General features: G+C 41.1%; 1 pseudogene; it reads left to right on the forward strand.

The window, feature by feature from the left end:
- Window positions 1–3,470: 3,470 nt before the first annotated feature.
- Window positions 3,471–4,020, forward strand: LOC132482375 (guided entry of tail-anchored proteins factor 1-like; annotated as a pseudogene).
- Window positions 4,021–11,773: the final 7,753 nt, after the last annotated feature.

Below are 11,773 nucleotides of genomic sequence, written 5' to 3' on the forward strand. Positions count from 1 at the left end.
TATATCAAACTGTTCTTAGAGATATTTCAAGTTGTAGAGGAAATCTTTTGATGGGGATTCTATTTTTAATTAGGTAACTTGATATTCTGCTCCAGAATGGAATGAAGTTGAGACATCCTAAAATTTTGCAGTATCTAAATTTATCAAAACAGTCAAAGGAATTAAGAGTAGAGATAACTTAATGGACAAGGTTTTGTCTTATAGAAACATCAGTCAAGGAGAGGTACTCTGAATGGAGGCAAAAAGACAGAAACTGTGAATATATTTGAGCTGAAGTATATATACTTTCTAATAAAAATATTAGTATTGAGAATGTTTTCCATTTAGTAGAATTTTTTTCTTCTCCTGTAGAGGGTGTTTTCTCAGTTAAAAACATTGTGATGAGAAGAATCAATTGAAGGTGTTTGCAATTTCAAATTTATTAACCATAAAATGCAACTGTGAAACAAATTGCAGGCAATTTTATGAAAAAATTTAAAACATTACGACCATATTGGAAAAAATACGTTTTCAGAAAAATATTGGTAACATGGTGTTAGAGACAGGTGTAGCTAAGAAACTGATTAAAGTATGTGAATATATACTAAAAAAATTCTGCTTGTGTTATTTTTTAATGTTCAGATAATCAATATAAGTAAGTGTTTTTTGCTTTAATGTACAGTGATATATGTTGTTTTTATTTTTAGAAAGAATTTTATTTTTTTATTTTTTTATTTATTTATTTTTTTTTTTTTCCTTTTTGCGGTATGCGGGCCTCTCACTGTTGTGGCCTCTCCCGTTGCGGAGCACAGGCTCCGGATGCGCAGGCCCAGCGGCCATGGCTCACGGGCCCAGCCGCTCCGCGGCATATGGGATCCTCCCAGACCGGGGCACGAACCCGTATCCCCTGCATCGGCAGGCGGACTCTCAACCACTGCGCCACCAGGGAGGCCCAAGAATTTTATTTTTGAAGTTAGTTTTTAACAGAACTGTTTTATAGCCTACCAATATAATAAAGCCAATTTGTTGATCAGTAGATAAATATTTCATATATACTGAATTGCTTTAGTGCCTCCTTTCACTCTCTAAAGTATTCCAGTTTAGTTAATATGGTCTCCCTAAGGCTTTAGGATCTTTTCTTTTTGGCTTTATCCCTATCCTTTAGCTTAGCAGTCTCTATAACCCAGATCTCATTTCATATGCAAACTTCATCTTCTGCAAATGTAAAAGGGTCACTTATTTGGGCCACTTAAGCTATCCATTCTTTATCACATTCAAGTGGGATAACAAGGAAAGGGATGTAGGAAGTTCAGAGGTATAAACAGGTTCTTGTTTTTGTTCTCTGGGAGGCCTCTTTTTGCAAATTATTTCATTAACAAGCCCCAAGAGTTGCCTCAGAAAAAGATTGATATCTCCAAGGACATGTGAGTAAAGCAATGAGAAAAGAACAAGTAAAAGGAAAAAAAAACCCACACACATATGAGAACACCTACAGAGAGAGAGAGAGAGAGAGAGAGAGAGAGAGAGAGGAGCTCTAAGAAACAATAAATATGATTCTGAGGGGAAAAAACACCAAAATTGTGAGGGCAGGAAAGTAAAGCCTATATGAACCCTAGACACCTTTGCATTAGTCCCCTGGAGGGAAGAGTTTATGCCATTCTTCAGGTTACAGTGCCTCACTGTTGCAGAGAGGGGGACCCCTTCCAGGGCCCAAGAGTGAGCTCTTGTCTAACACTTGGAAATGAATTGTCTGAGGAGGCACGCGCTGACAATGCAAGAGACTTTATTGGAAGGGGCACCCGGGCGGAGAGCAGCAGGTAAGGGAACCCAGGAGGACTGCTCTGCCATGTGGCTCACAGTCTCAGGTTTTATGGTGATGGGATTAGTTTCTGGATTGGCTCTGGCCAATTGTTCTGACTCAGGGTCCTTCCTGGTGGTGCGTGCATCACTCAGCCAAGATGGATTCCAGCGAGGAGGATTCTGGGAGGTTAGTAGGACATATGGACTGGCGTCTCCTTTTGACCTTTCCCGAATTCTTCCGGTTGGTGGTGGCTTGTTAGTTCCGTGTTCCTTACCAGGACCTCCTGTCATAAAATAACTCATGCAAATGGTTAGTGTGGTGCTGGCCAGGGTGGGCAGTTTCAGTCAGTGCATCCCCTAACACCAGTACCTTCAACATTGGAGTCCTTTCCATCAGGCCACCATTGTAGTAAAGACCATTTCCCCCTATTATCTAATAGAACTCCTAAGTTGTAGCCAGGTAGGTGGCTATCCAGCAAGAGACTACATTTCCCCATCTCCCTTGTGGCTTGGAGTGGCCAAGTGACCAAGTTCTGGAAATCATAGTGAGCCATTTCCACATTGTGACACTGAAAGGGAAAGTTCATGCTTTCCTTTGGCCCTTTTTCCCATCCTGCTGGCTAAGAGATGCCAAAAGATGAAGCAGCCACCTTGGACGCAGACATGGCAGAGCTTCTTTACCAGCCCTGGACCACTTACCTCTACTCTGTTAACCTAAAAGAGAAACCAACTTCTATCTTGTTAAACTACTTGTGTACAATCTTGGGTCTCTTTCTTATAGTACCTGCACCCTCCTTAATAAAACCATGCTGAGCTAAACTTGCAAAATTTTAAATGTACACACCGAGTCACTGGAACATGAATAGACAGACCAATGGGACAAAAGAGAAAGTCCATCATAGAACCAAATACATACAGAAAATTAGTACAAAATCAAATCAGTGGGGTAAAGATGAACTTTATTTTTTAAATGAATAGTGTTGACACAACCAGGTATCTATACTATAGAAAAAGATAAAGTTCCATCACTTCCTCACAGCATACAGCAGGTTAAAACTCTAAGTGGAATGAAGATTTAATGAATTTACCCTTTGAGCCAACAGTTTCATTTCTGCAAATTTATTCACGATAAGGACATATCTGCACTTTATGGATAATGTATGTACATTTTCTCATTGTAATAGCAAAAGACGGGGGAAAAACTTGTGTCTACCAATAAGGGATTAGATTTTTTAAAATAGTATATAATTGAATGTTATACTATATGAAGTTGTAAGAAAGAATGAGAAAGCTCTGTATCTTCAGGATGTACTTAGGTGAAGAAAGCCGGATGCAAAATAGTGTATAGTACTATGCTACCTTTTGTATAAGAAAGGGGAGAAATGAAAATATATATTTATTTTTGCTTGTATCTGTATAAAGAAACACTGAAAGGATATATCAGAAACTAATAAAATGGTTAGTTATGAGAGTGGAAAGAGTGGGGCAGATGGGGACAGGAATGGGTATAGGAGTTCTAAATCTAAATATTATGTAAGTAATAATTATTACTATTAAGTATTAATAGGCAGTGCGCAGGCGTGGCGGTGCACCTCTGCGAGGCGCTGGGCTCACTGCGCACGCGCGGCCGTCAGCTTGGTCCCAGGTGGAGCTGTTTTAGCCGAGCTGGCGCCGCCGTGAGCCTCCGAGAGATGAGCGCGGCAGAGGCCGACCGCTGGGCTTGGCTGCGGGGGCTCAGCTTCGTGTTTGGGTGCAATGTACTCAGGATCCTCCTCCCGTCCTTCTCCTCCTTCATGTCCAGGGTGCTGCAGAAGGACGTGGAGCAGGAGTCTCAAGATGCGAGCAGAGATACAGGCTATGAAGCAGGAGCTCTCCACAGTCAACATGATGGACGAGTTTGCCAGATACGCCAGGCTGGAGAGCAAGATCAACAAGATGACTGATAAGCTCAAAACTCACGTGAAAGCACGGACAGCTCAGTTGGCCAAGATAAAATGGGTTATAAGTGTTGCTTTCTACATACTGCAAGCTGCCCTGATGGTCACACTCATCTGGACATACTATGTCCCTGTAACCGTGATGCCGAGTAGATGGATAACTCCACTAGACTGCCTGGTAGCATTTCCCACTGGAGTAGCAGTGATTGCAGCAAAGGAACTGACGTCTAGAGAACTTACGTGTCCAGTGTCACTGAAATGTGAAGTAGCAGGGCTACAGTTCAACCCAAGCCTGCCTCAGTAATCCAAGCCCAATACTTGGGGTCTGATACCCTGTTTATTGAAACACCACCTCTGGTTCCCAAATTCTGTGACTCCTTTTCAATTCACACTATGCTTAGCCCCTCTGCAGCATTTCCTGCTATTCTTTCACTTCTGAAAGAATTTCTTTTGGGTGTTAAAATAAGTACATGTCATCGTAGAATGATTAGAAATATAAGAAAAAACTTTTAAAAAGACTCAGTAGGGCTTCCCTGATGGCACAGTGGTTGAGAATCTGCCTGCCGATGCAGGGGACATGGGTTCGAGCCCTGGTGTGGGAAGATCCCACATGCCGCGGAGCAACTAGGCCCGTGAGCCACAACTACTGAGCCTGCACGTCTGGAGCCTGTGCTCCACAACAAGAGAGGCTGCGACAGTGAGAGGCCCGCGCACCGCGATGAAGTGTGGCCCCCGCTTGCCGCAACTAGAGAAAGCCCATGCACAGAAACGAAGACCCAACACAGCAAAAATAAATAAATAAATAAATAAATATTAAAAATAAATAAATAAATAAATAAATAATAAAAAGACTCAGTAGCTATGGATAACCCCTCTTAACACTGTGGTATATTTTTCCAGTCTTTTTTTCTATTTATTTTTGTATGGTTAAGGTTATCTGGCACATACAATTTTTTACCCCTCTTATTATGTAAGCCTTTTCCCATATCAATAAATTTCTTCAGATTAGGAGACAGACGTGCTGCTGGCTGTGCTGAGAGGGCAGCTTAATACGTTTCTTTATTAAGGAAAAAAAAAATATATATATATATATATATTTGTATTTGTTTAATGTCAGGAAGTACCTGGTTAACTCTATCACTATTGCTTATTCTGAGGTATCTCCATGTTTTTAAATATCAGTATAAGAACATTTTTCTATATTGACCTTTAATTAGATTTCCACCATGAATTGACTTTAAATACTTTAGATTGATGAACAAAAAAGTTCTGTTAAGAAGTCTCTTCTGTATCACTGCTAAAATCCAAGTACCATGAGCTCCAAGACCAGTGGCAGTGCTGCCACTCTATTTGGTTCTGTCAAAGTCCCTTACATCCTTTAGGACCAAGCCCATTCACCCATATTTGTTCAATTTATAGCTGCAGTTCCTGTAGTAATTCAGCATGTATCACAGACTCACTGTATATATCTACAAATTTTTAAGCCTAACTGCTTGGGAACAAAAGTTGAAATAAACATAGAGGGAAAAATATTTAGCTTCAGGAGGCAAGATTTTACTGAGCTAGATGAATACAAAAATAAATGATATGATGTTTGTGCTTTTTTATAAATAAATGTATTTTATTTCTTTATTTACTTTTGGCTGCATCGGGTCTTTGTTGCTGCAGCGGGCTTTCTCTAGTTGCAGCAAGTGGGGGCTACTCTTCATTGCACTGTGTATGCTTCTCACTGCAGTGGCTTCTCTTGTTGCGGAGCACGGGCTCTAGGCGTGCGGGCTTCAGTAGTTGTGGCTCGCGGGCTCTAGAGCGCAGGCTCAGTAGTCACGGCACACAGACTTAGTTGCTCCGTGTCATGTGGGATCTTCCTGGACCAGGGCTTGAACCCATGTCCCCTGCATTGGCAGGTGGATTCTCAACCACTGTACCACCAGGGAAGTCCCTGTTTGTGCTTTTCAAAAGGTGGTTATGTCACCTAAATATTTATGCACAATTTCTGAGAGTTCAATATGTATTTATACATATAAAGAGGTCACATATACATATTTTTAAAAATCTTGAATCAATTTAGAATTAATATTTGTGTAAAGTATGTATGTATGTATTCATAATTCCTACTTATTTTGCTTAACATCTCACATAAAAGCATTTTTCATGTTATGGTACACTTTTCATAAAAATACTCTTTTATGACTATAAAATATTTCATCATATAGATGAACCATAATCCACTCAACTATTACTTTCTAAAGGTAGACATTTGAGTTGTTTGCAAACACTCAAGAGCACCATGTAAAAAGGACATAAGGAATGTCTTTGTGCATAAATCTTCCTGTATTCTGATCATTTCCTTAAAATAGAGTTCTAGACCTAGAATTACTGGATGGAGGTATATGATATGTATCTAGAATTGTTCTCCAAAAGGATTTTACCGACTCCACCAGTCTCACCAGCAGTGTTTGAGAGTGCCCATTTCCTTATACATATAGAGGATTTTAAGGGTTAGGACCACTCACATTCAGTTTATTAAAAACAAACAAAAGTTAAATCTTAGCTCACCACCGCTTTCTTGCCCTTTCTATACTCTCTCCTCCACACCATGTGCCCAGAGTCCTCTGTGCTGCTTCCCAACCACGCAGGGTCTCTCACTGAGCTGTCCCACCCAAGCTGGCCTTCCCTAGAAAAGTTGACACTCTAGACTTTTCCCTCCTTATCTCATCCCCACACCCAAATTCAAAACTCTATATCCTGCATCCTATCCTCTTGGCCTGCCTTGGCCAGCAGATCAATCTTTTTCTTTCTTTTTTTTAAATAATTTTGTTTTTATTAAACCAAAGAAACGTTGGGTCTTCATTGCTGTGCGTGGGCTTTCTCTAGTTGTGGCGAGCGGGGACTTCTCTTGTTGCAGAGCACAGGCTCTAGGCACGTGGGCTTCAGTAGCTGTGGCATGCGGGCTTAGTAGTTGTGGCTCGCGGGCCCTAGAGCGCAGGCTCAGTAGTTGTGGCGCACAGGCTTAGTTGCTCTGTGGCATGTGGGATCTTCCCGGACCAGGGCTTGAACCTGTGTCCCCTGCATTAGCAGGTGGATTCTTAACTGCTGAGCCACCAGGGAAGTCCCAATCGACCTTATATATTCATTACCAACACTGTATAATAAATGATAATAAAGAATAAATGTGTTAGGCCAAAAAATGGTCCCCAAAAGATATTCACATCAAATGCCTGGAACTTGTGTATGTTGCCCTATTTGGAAAAGAGTCTTTGCAGATGTCCATTGAACTAAGCATCTTAAAATGAGGAGAAAATCCTTGATTTTCCAAGTGGGCCCTAAATGCCATTACAAGTGTCCCTATAAGAGAGAGGCAAAGGAAGATCAGGCACACAGAACAGGAGAAGACCATGTGAAGAGGCAGGCAGAGATTCGAGTGATGCAGCCACAAGATCAGGAACAGCGGCCAGCAACCAACAGAAGCTGGAAAAGGCAAAGAACAGATTCTCCCCTAGAGCTTCTAGAGGGATCATGGCCTCGCCCACACCTTGATTTTGGACTTCTGGCCTCCAGAACTATGAGAGAATAAATTTCTGTTGTCACCATCTTTGTAGTAATTTGTTACAGTAGTCACCAGAAACGAATACAGTGCATCACCACGTTCTCTCCGTTAACACTAAGGCTGTACTTTAGGACAAGACTATGGGAGGAAGAGATATTGTGGTTTATTAAATAACCACCAGGTGGCAGTACTGTGCAGGGGCTAGCAAGGAAACCGGTTCTGCTACTTCACGTTCTCTCTGGTCCCCTTTCCTTTCATCACTGCAACTCACTGATGCCAATCTTCTTTCTAACCCTAAAAAGCTGCTGGCTTGGGCCTTGGGAATCCACAGGTACTTTAGATTATAGAGATTAGGTTGGGCATGTCAGGGGATGGTAAGCAATGAAATGAGATCTGTCTTTTAGTACTCTACAAAGCTTGAAGTACCATCAAAGCTGAGCTGTATCCTTTGAGGAAAACAACCCAGGTCTCCCTTTAGGGATGACCTTTAGCAAATGGTGAAGTGGACAAAGCTGGTGGCCTCTATGTTTCTAGCTACTCCTTTTCAGTAAGCCCATCCTCAGACACCCAATGCTCTTTCTGCCCCAGGTCCTTCAGTCATGAGGAAGGTGAATTTCTTAGCTAACATCTATGGGCCAGACATCCTCCTAAGACCATCTGTACATTATTTCACTTAGATTTTAACACAGCCTAGAGAAAGCTTTTGTAATTATCCTGATTTTACAGAGTGGAAAACTGGGGTCTAGAGCGGTCAAGTAACAGGGTTACAGTTCTTAAGTGGTTGAGTCACGCCTCAAACCTTGGTCATCTGATATTAATTGCCATATCTTAGTTCAACTCGGCTTCTGGCCGTCTTGCTCTAATTTAACATTTACTGTCTGTATCACTCATTTGACTAGCATTTTAATTATCTGTTACACAAATATATGTTATCTCCTAATTAGATCGCAAACTCCATTAAGCCAGGGACTACACCTTACGCTGTTTGCAGCCACATATCACCTGTGGCAGTGAGCCTAAAAGTTTTAGCTTTTCACTAGATGCTTAACATTTCTCATCTTGGGAAACAGTTCCCCCAGTTAGAACCCCTGTCTGTGTCACTTTATTTAATGATTTTCAATTTAGAAAGATTCCATTGAGAACTTTATTTGGAAACTACAAAATTGTTAGGACTGGACTTAGAGCCACCATAATCCACAATAGCTTTATCTCAGTTCCTCCTAAATGTCTTAGGATGCAATAGGCCACCTATAACAGGCTTAAATTCCTCCTAGAGGTACAGTATAATAAAATCAAAGATGATTGTAGTAAGTGACATTATTGGGTCAATGTCACCTTCTTTTTTTTTTTTTTTTTTTTTTTTTTTTTCCCCCGTAAGCGGGCCTCTCACTGTTGTGGCCTCTCCCGTTGCGGAGCACAGGCTCCGGATGCGCAGGCCCAGCGGCCATGGCTCACGGGCCCAGACGCTCCGCGGCATATGGGATCCTCCCAGACCGGGGCACGAACCCGTATCCCCTGCATCGGCAGGCGGACTCTCAACCACTGCGCCACCAGGGAGGCCCCAATGTCACCTTCTTAATCTGCAGAAAAACCTTTACAGCAGTCAGTGTCCAGATATATCTACAAACCTGTTTTTATAGTTCCCAAGTTAATAGATCCTCCATTCTCATTTTTGCATTGTATATCTGCATTTTCTTAGGCTAATTCTAACTCAAGTTGTTACCTGTTTTAAATGAACACATATGTAGCTTCCAGAGCCACTTCTTTTCACTTCAACAATTAGAATGAATGTTATTTTAGACATAATAATTAAATCTACCCAATGATGAAGATTCTTTCTGGGATTCTGTGAACCCTTCTATATTTTCATGCTTAGAAATATATCCTCACTATATTATCTTTTATCTCAAAACTCTTATGTCAATTTTGCACTCATTTAGTTGGATTTCACTGTACCTATATATTATTCTTGCAGTTTTTTCCCAGCTTTATTGATATATAACTGACATAATATTGTGTAAGTTTAAGGTGTACAAGGTGTTGATTTGATACATTTATATATTGCAAAATGATTACCACCAAAGTATTCTTTGATTTTTTAATGGTCTTAGGCAAGAGCAATACAATATTGACCTACCTTCATATTTACTGGTAGAATGATTAGGGTTCATTAGTTTAATGGGCTACCCATCACAAAGTTATCAAGTGAGATCACAGGTATGAAAGTGCTTTGGAAATGGTAATTAACAACACACCTGTAAAATTATAGTATTGTTACTGTTATTCTTTTGAGAAGTATTACAAGAAGAGAAATCCAAAGACTATTTAATGATTACATTTCGATCACTGTGTAACCTAAGAGGAGTTAATATTTGAAGACAGGAGAACCTTCCCAGAGCTTTCTCAATGTAAATAATTGCTTAACCCAGTGCCTTTCAAGCTATAATGTGTATAAGAATCCTCTGGAGATCTTGTTAACATGCAGATTCTGGTTCAGTTAACATGCAGACTCTGGGCTGGGCCTGAGAGTCTGCATTTCTGACAAGCTCCCAGGTGATGCTCATGCTTCTGATCTCTGGACCATACTGTGTGTGCCAAGGAATAATTTTGGCTCTGCCTCTTAAACTCAATCACTAATCCTATTATTAAGGGCAAATGTGTGGTTGCAAGGAAACATATATTCAATAGGTGGAGACATTATCCCTTTCTCATAAATACAGAGCTGGCACTGAAACTCTGCTTTGGAAGATGAGCTTAAAAATCATCCAGGTAGGGCTTCCCTGGTGGCGCAGTGGTTGAGAGTCCGCCTGCCGATGCAGGGGACACGGGTTCGTGCCCCGGTCCGGGAGGATCCCACATGCTGTGGAGCAGCCAGGCCCGTGGGCCATGGCCGCTGAGCCTGCACGTCCAGAGCCTGTGCTCCATGGCAGGAGAGGCCACAACAGTGAGAGGCCCGCATACCGCAAAAAAAAAAAAAAATCATCCAGGTAGGGGCTTCCCTGGTGGCACAGTGGTTAAGAATCCACCTGCCAATGCAGGGGACATGAGTTCGAGCCCTGGTCCGGGAAGATCCCACATGCCGCAGAGCGACTAAGCGTGTGCGCCACAACTACTGAAGCCTGTGCACCTACAGCCCATGCTCCGCAACAAGAGAACCCACCGCAATGAGAAGCCCGCTAGCCCCCGCTCGCTGCAACTAGAGAAAGCCCACAGGCAGCAACGAAGACCCAACGCAGCCAAAAATAAAATTAATTAATTAAACAAATTTTGAAAAATCATCCAGGTAGGCCCATATAAATAATTCTAAACAGAGAGATTTCTGTCCCTTTTTTCAGTATCTGTAGGGAAAAAAAATCAGATCTTTCTAACAAATTAAGCTTAATATATTTTTAGCTTTACTGGCAGGAACCTTTCTCTTTTTCTCATCTAAATTGTTTTCTGTTCCAATTTAAACCACTTGTTACTGCAGATTGATTGATGATAGAGAAATTAACTACATAATCATTTCCAAATATCTTTTTTTCCAAATATCTTTTTTATATAATTACAGCTCCAATGGCTTCATTTTAAAGTGCCTACAGTTTTAGTAATTTGGTCTAGGAAATGAATTTCCCTGTATCCCAGCTAAGTAAATATTTGATACATGTAAAAACATAATGCAAACCTTTGTATAATGGGTATGCCTTGAGTTAGTGCCCCAATCCCTTCCAAGACTAAAACAACAAGAATGACAATGGCAACATTTTATCTGTGGTGGTGTGATGGTAATTTTTTTTAATACAAAAGACAACTCAATTTCTTTTTTAAGATGACCTCAAAGATTGGCGAGACAGTTTCGTTCAAGGAAATAATCATCCCTTTACTGGATTAAATATGTTCTGTGGGAAAATACCCACTGTTTTCCTATTTGGAGATTTAAGTTGTGAGGAGAAAATCCTACTCACCTGGCTGATAGTCACAAGCAGGACCAGCTTCATGGGCATGTGACCAGTGCAGTCACACAGGGCTCCACACTCAGAAGGTCCCTGTACTTGGTTTAGTGCTCTGCCATCACTGTCTTGAAATTCTGAATAACTTTTGGACAAGTGGCCCCGCATTTTCATTTTACATTAGGCCCTGCAATTATGTAGCTGGTACCAAGTACATGGGTGAACACTGCTGTTCATCTGGTTTCCTGGAATATGTGTATAAAATTTAGTCTCTGTTCCAGCATGATTGCCTTATTGTTTCGAAAATGAAATGAGTTCAAGTTATTAATTACCCACCTTTCCTTCCAAGAAGGACTACACACACATGCACCAATGTGTACTTTCCTACTAGGCTACAGCTATCACCCTCTTCATGGTATTGTGCCCGTCATATCACACACTGTAATTTCAAAGAATCCTGCACAGCCATTGATTGGCATGCTGCCCAATGATATTAGTCTGCTAGTCGTTTTCACTTATTAATTTCATGGCAGAATAATGTATAGAGATGTTTTTGTTTTATTTTTCCTGCTGCAGAAGAA

The sequence above is a fragment of the Mesoplodon densirostris genome, chromosome X (assembly GCF_025265405.1).
Source record: "Mesoplodon densirostris isolate mMesDen1 chromosome X, mMesDen1 primary haplotype, whole genome shotgun sequence".
In the NCBI taxonomy this organism is placed as follows: domain Eukaryota; kingdom Metazoa; phylum Chordata; class Mammalia; order Artiodactyla; family Ziphiidae; genus Mesoplodon; species Mesoplodon densirostris.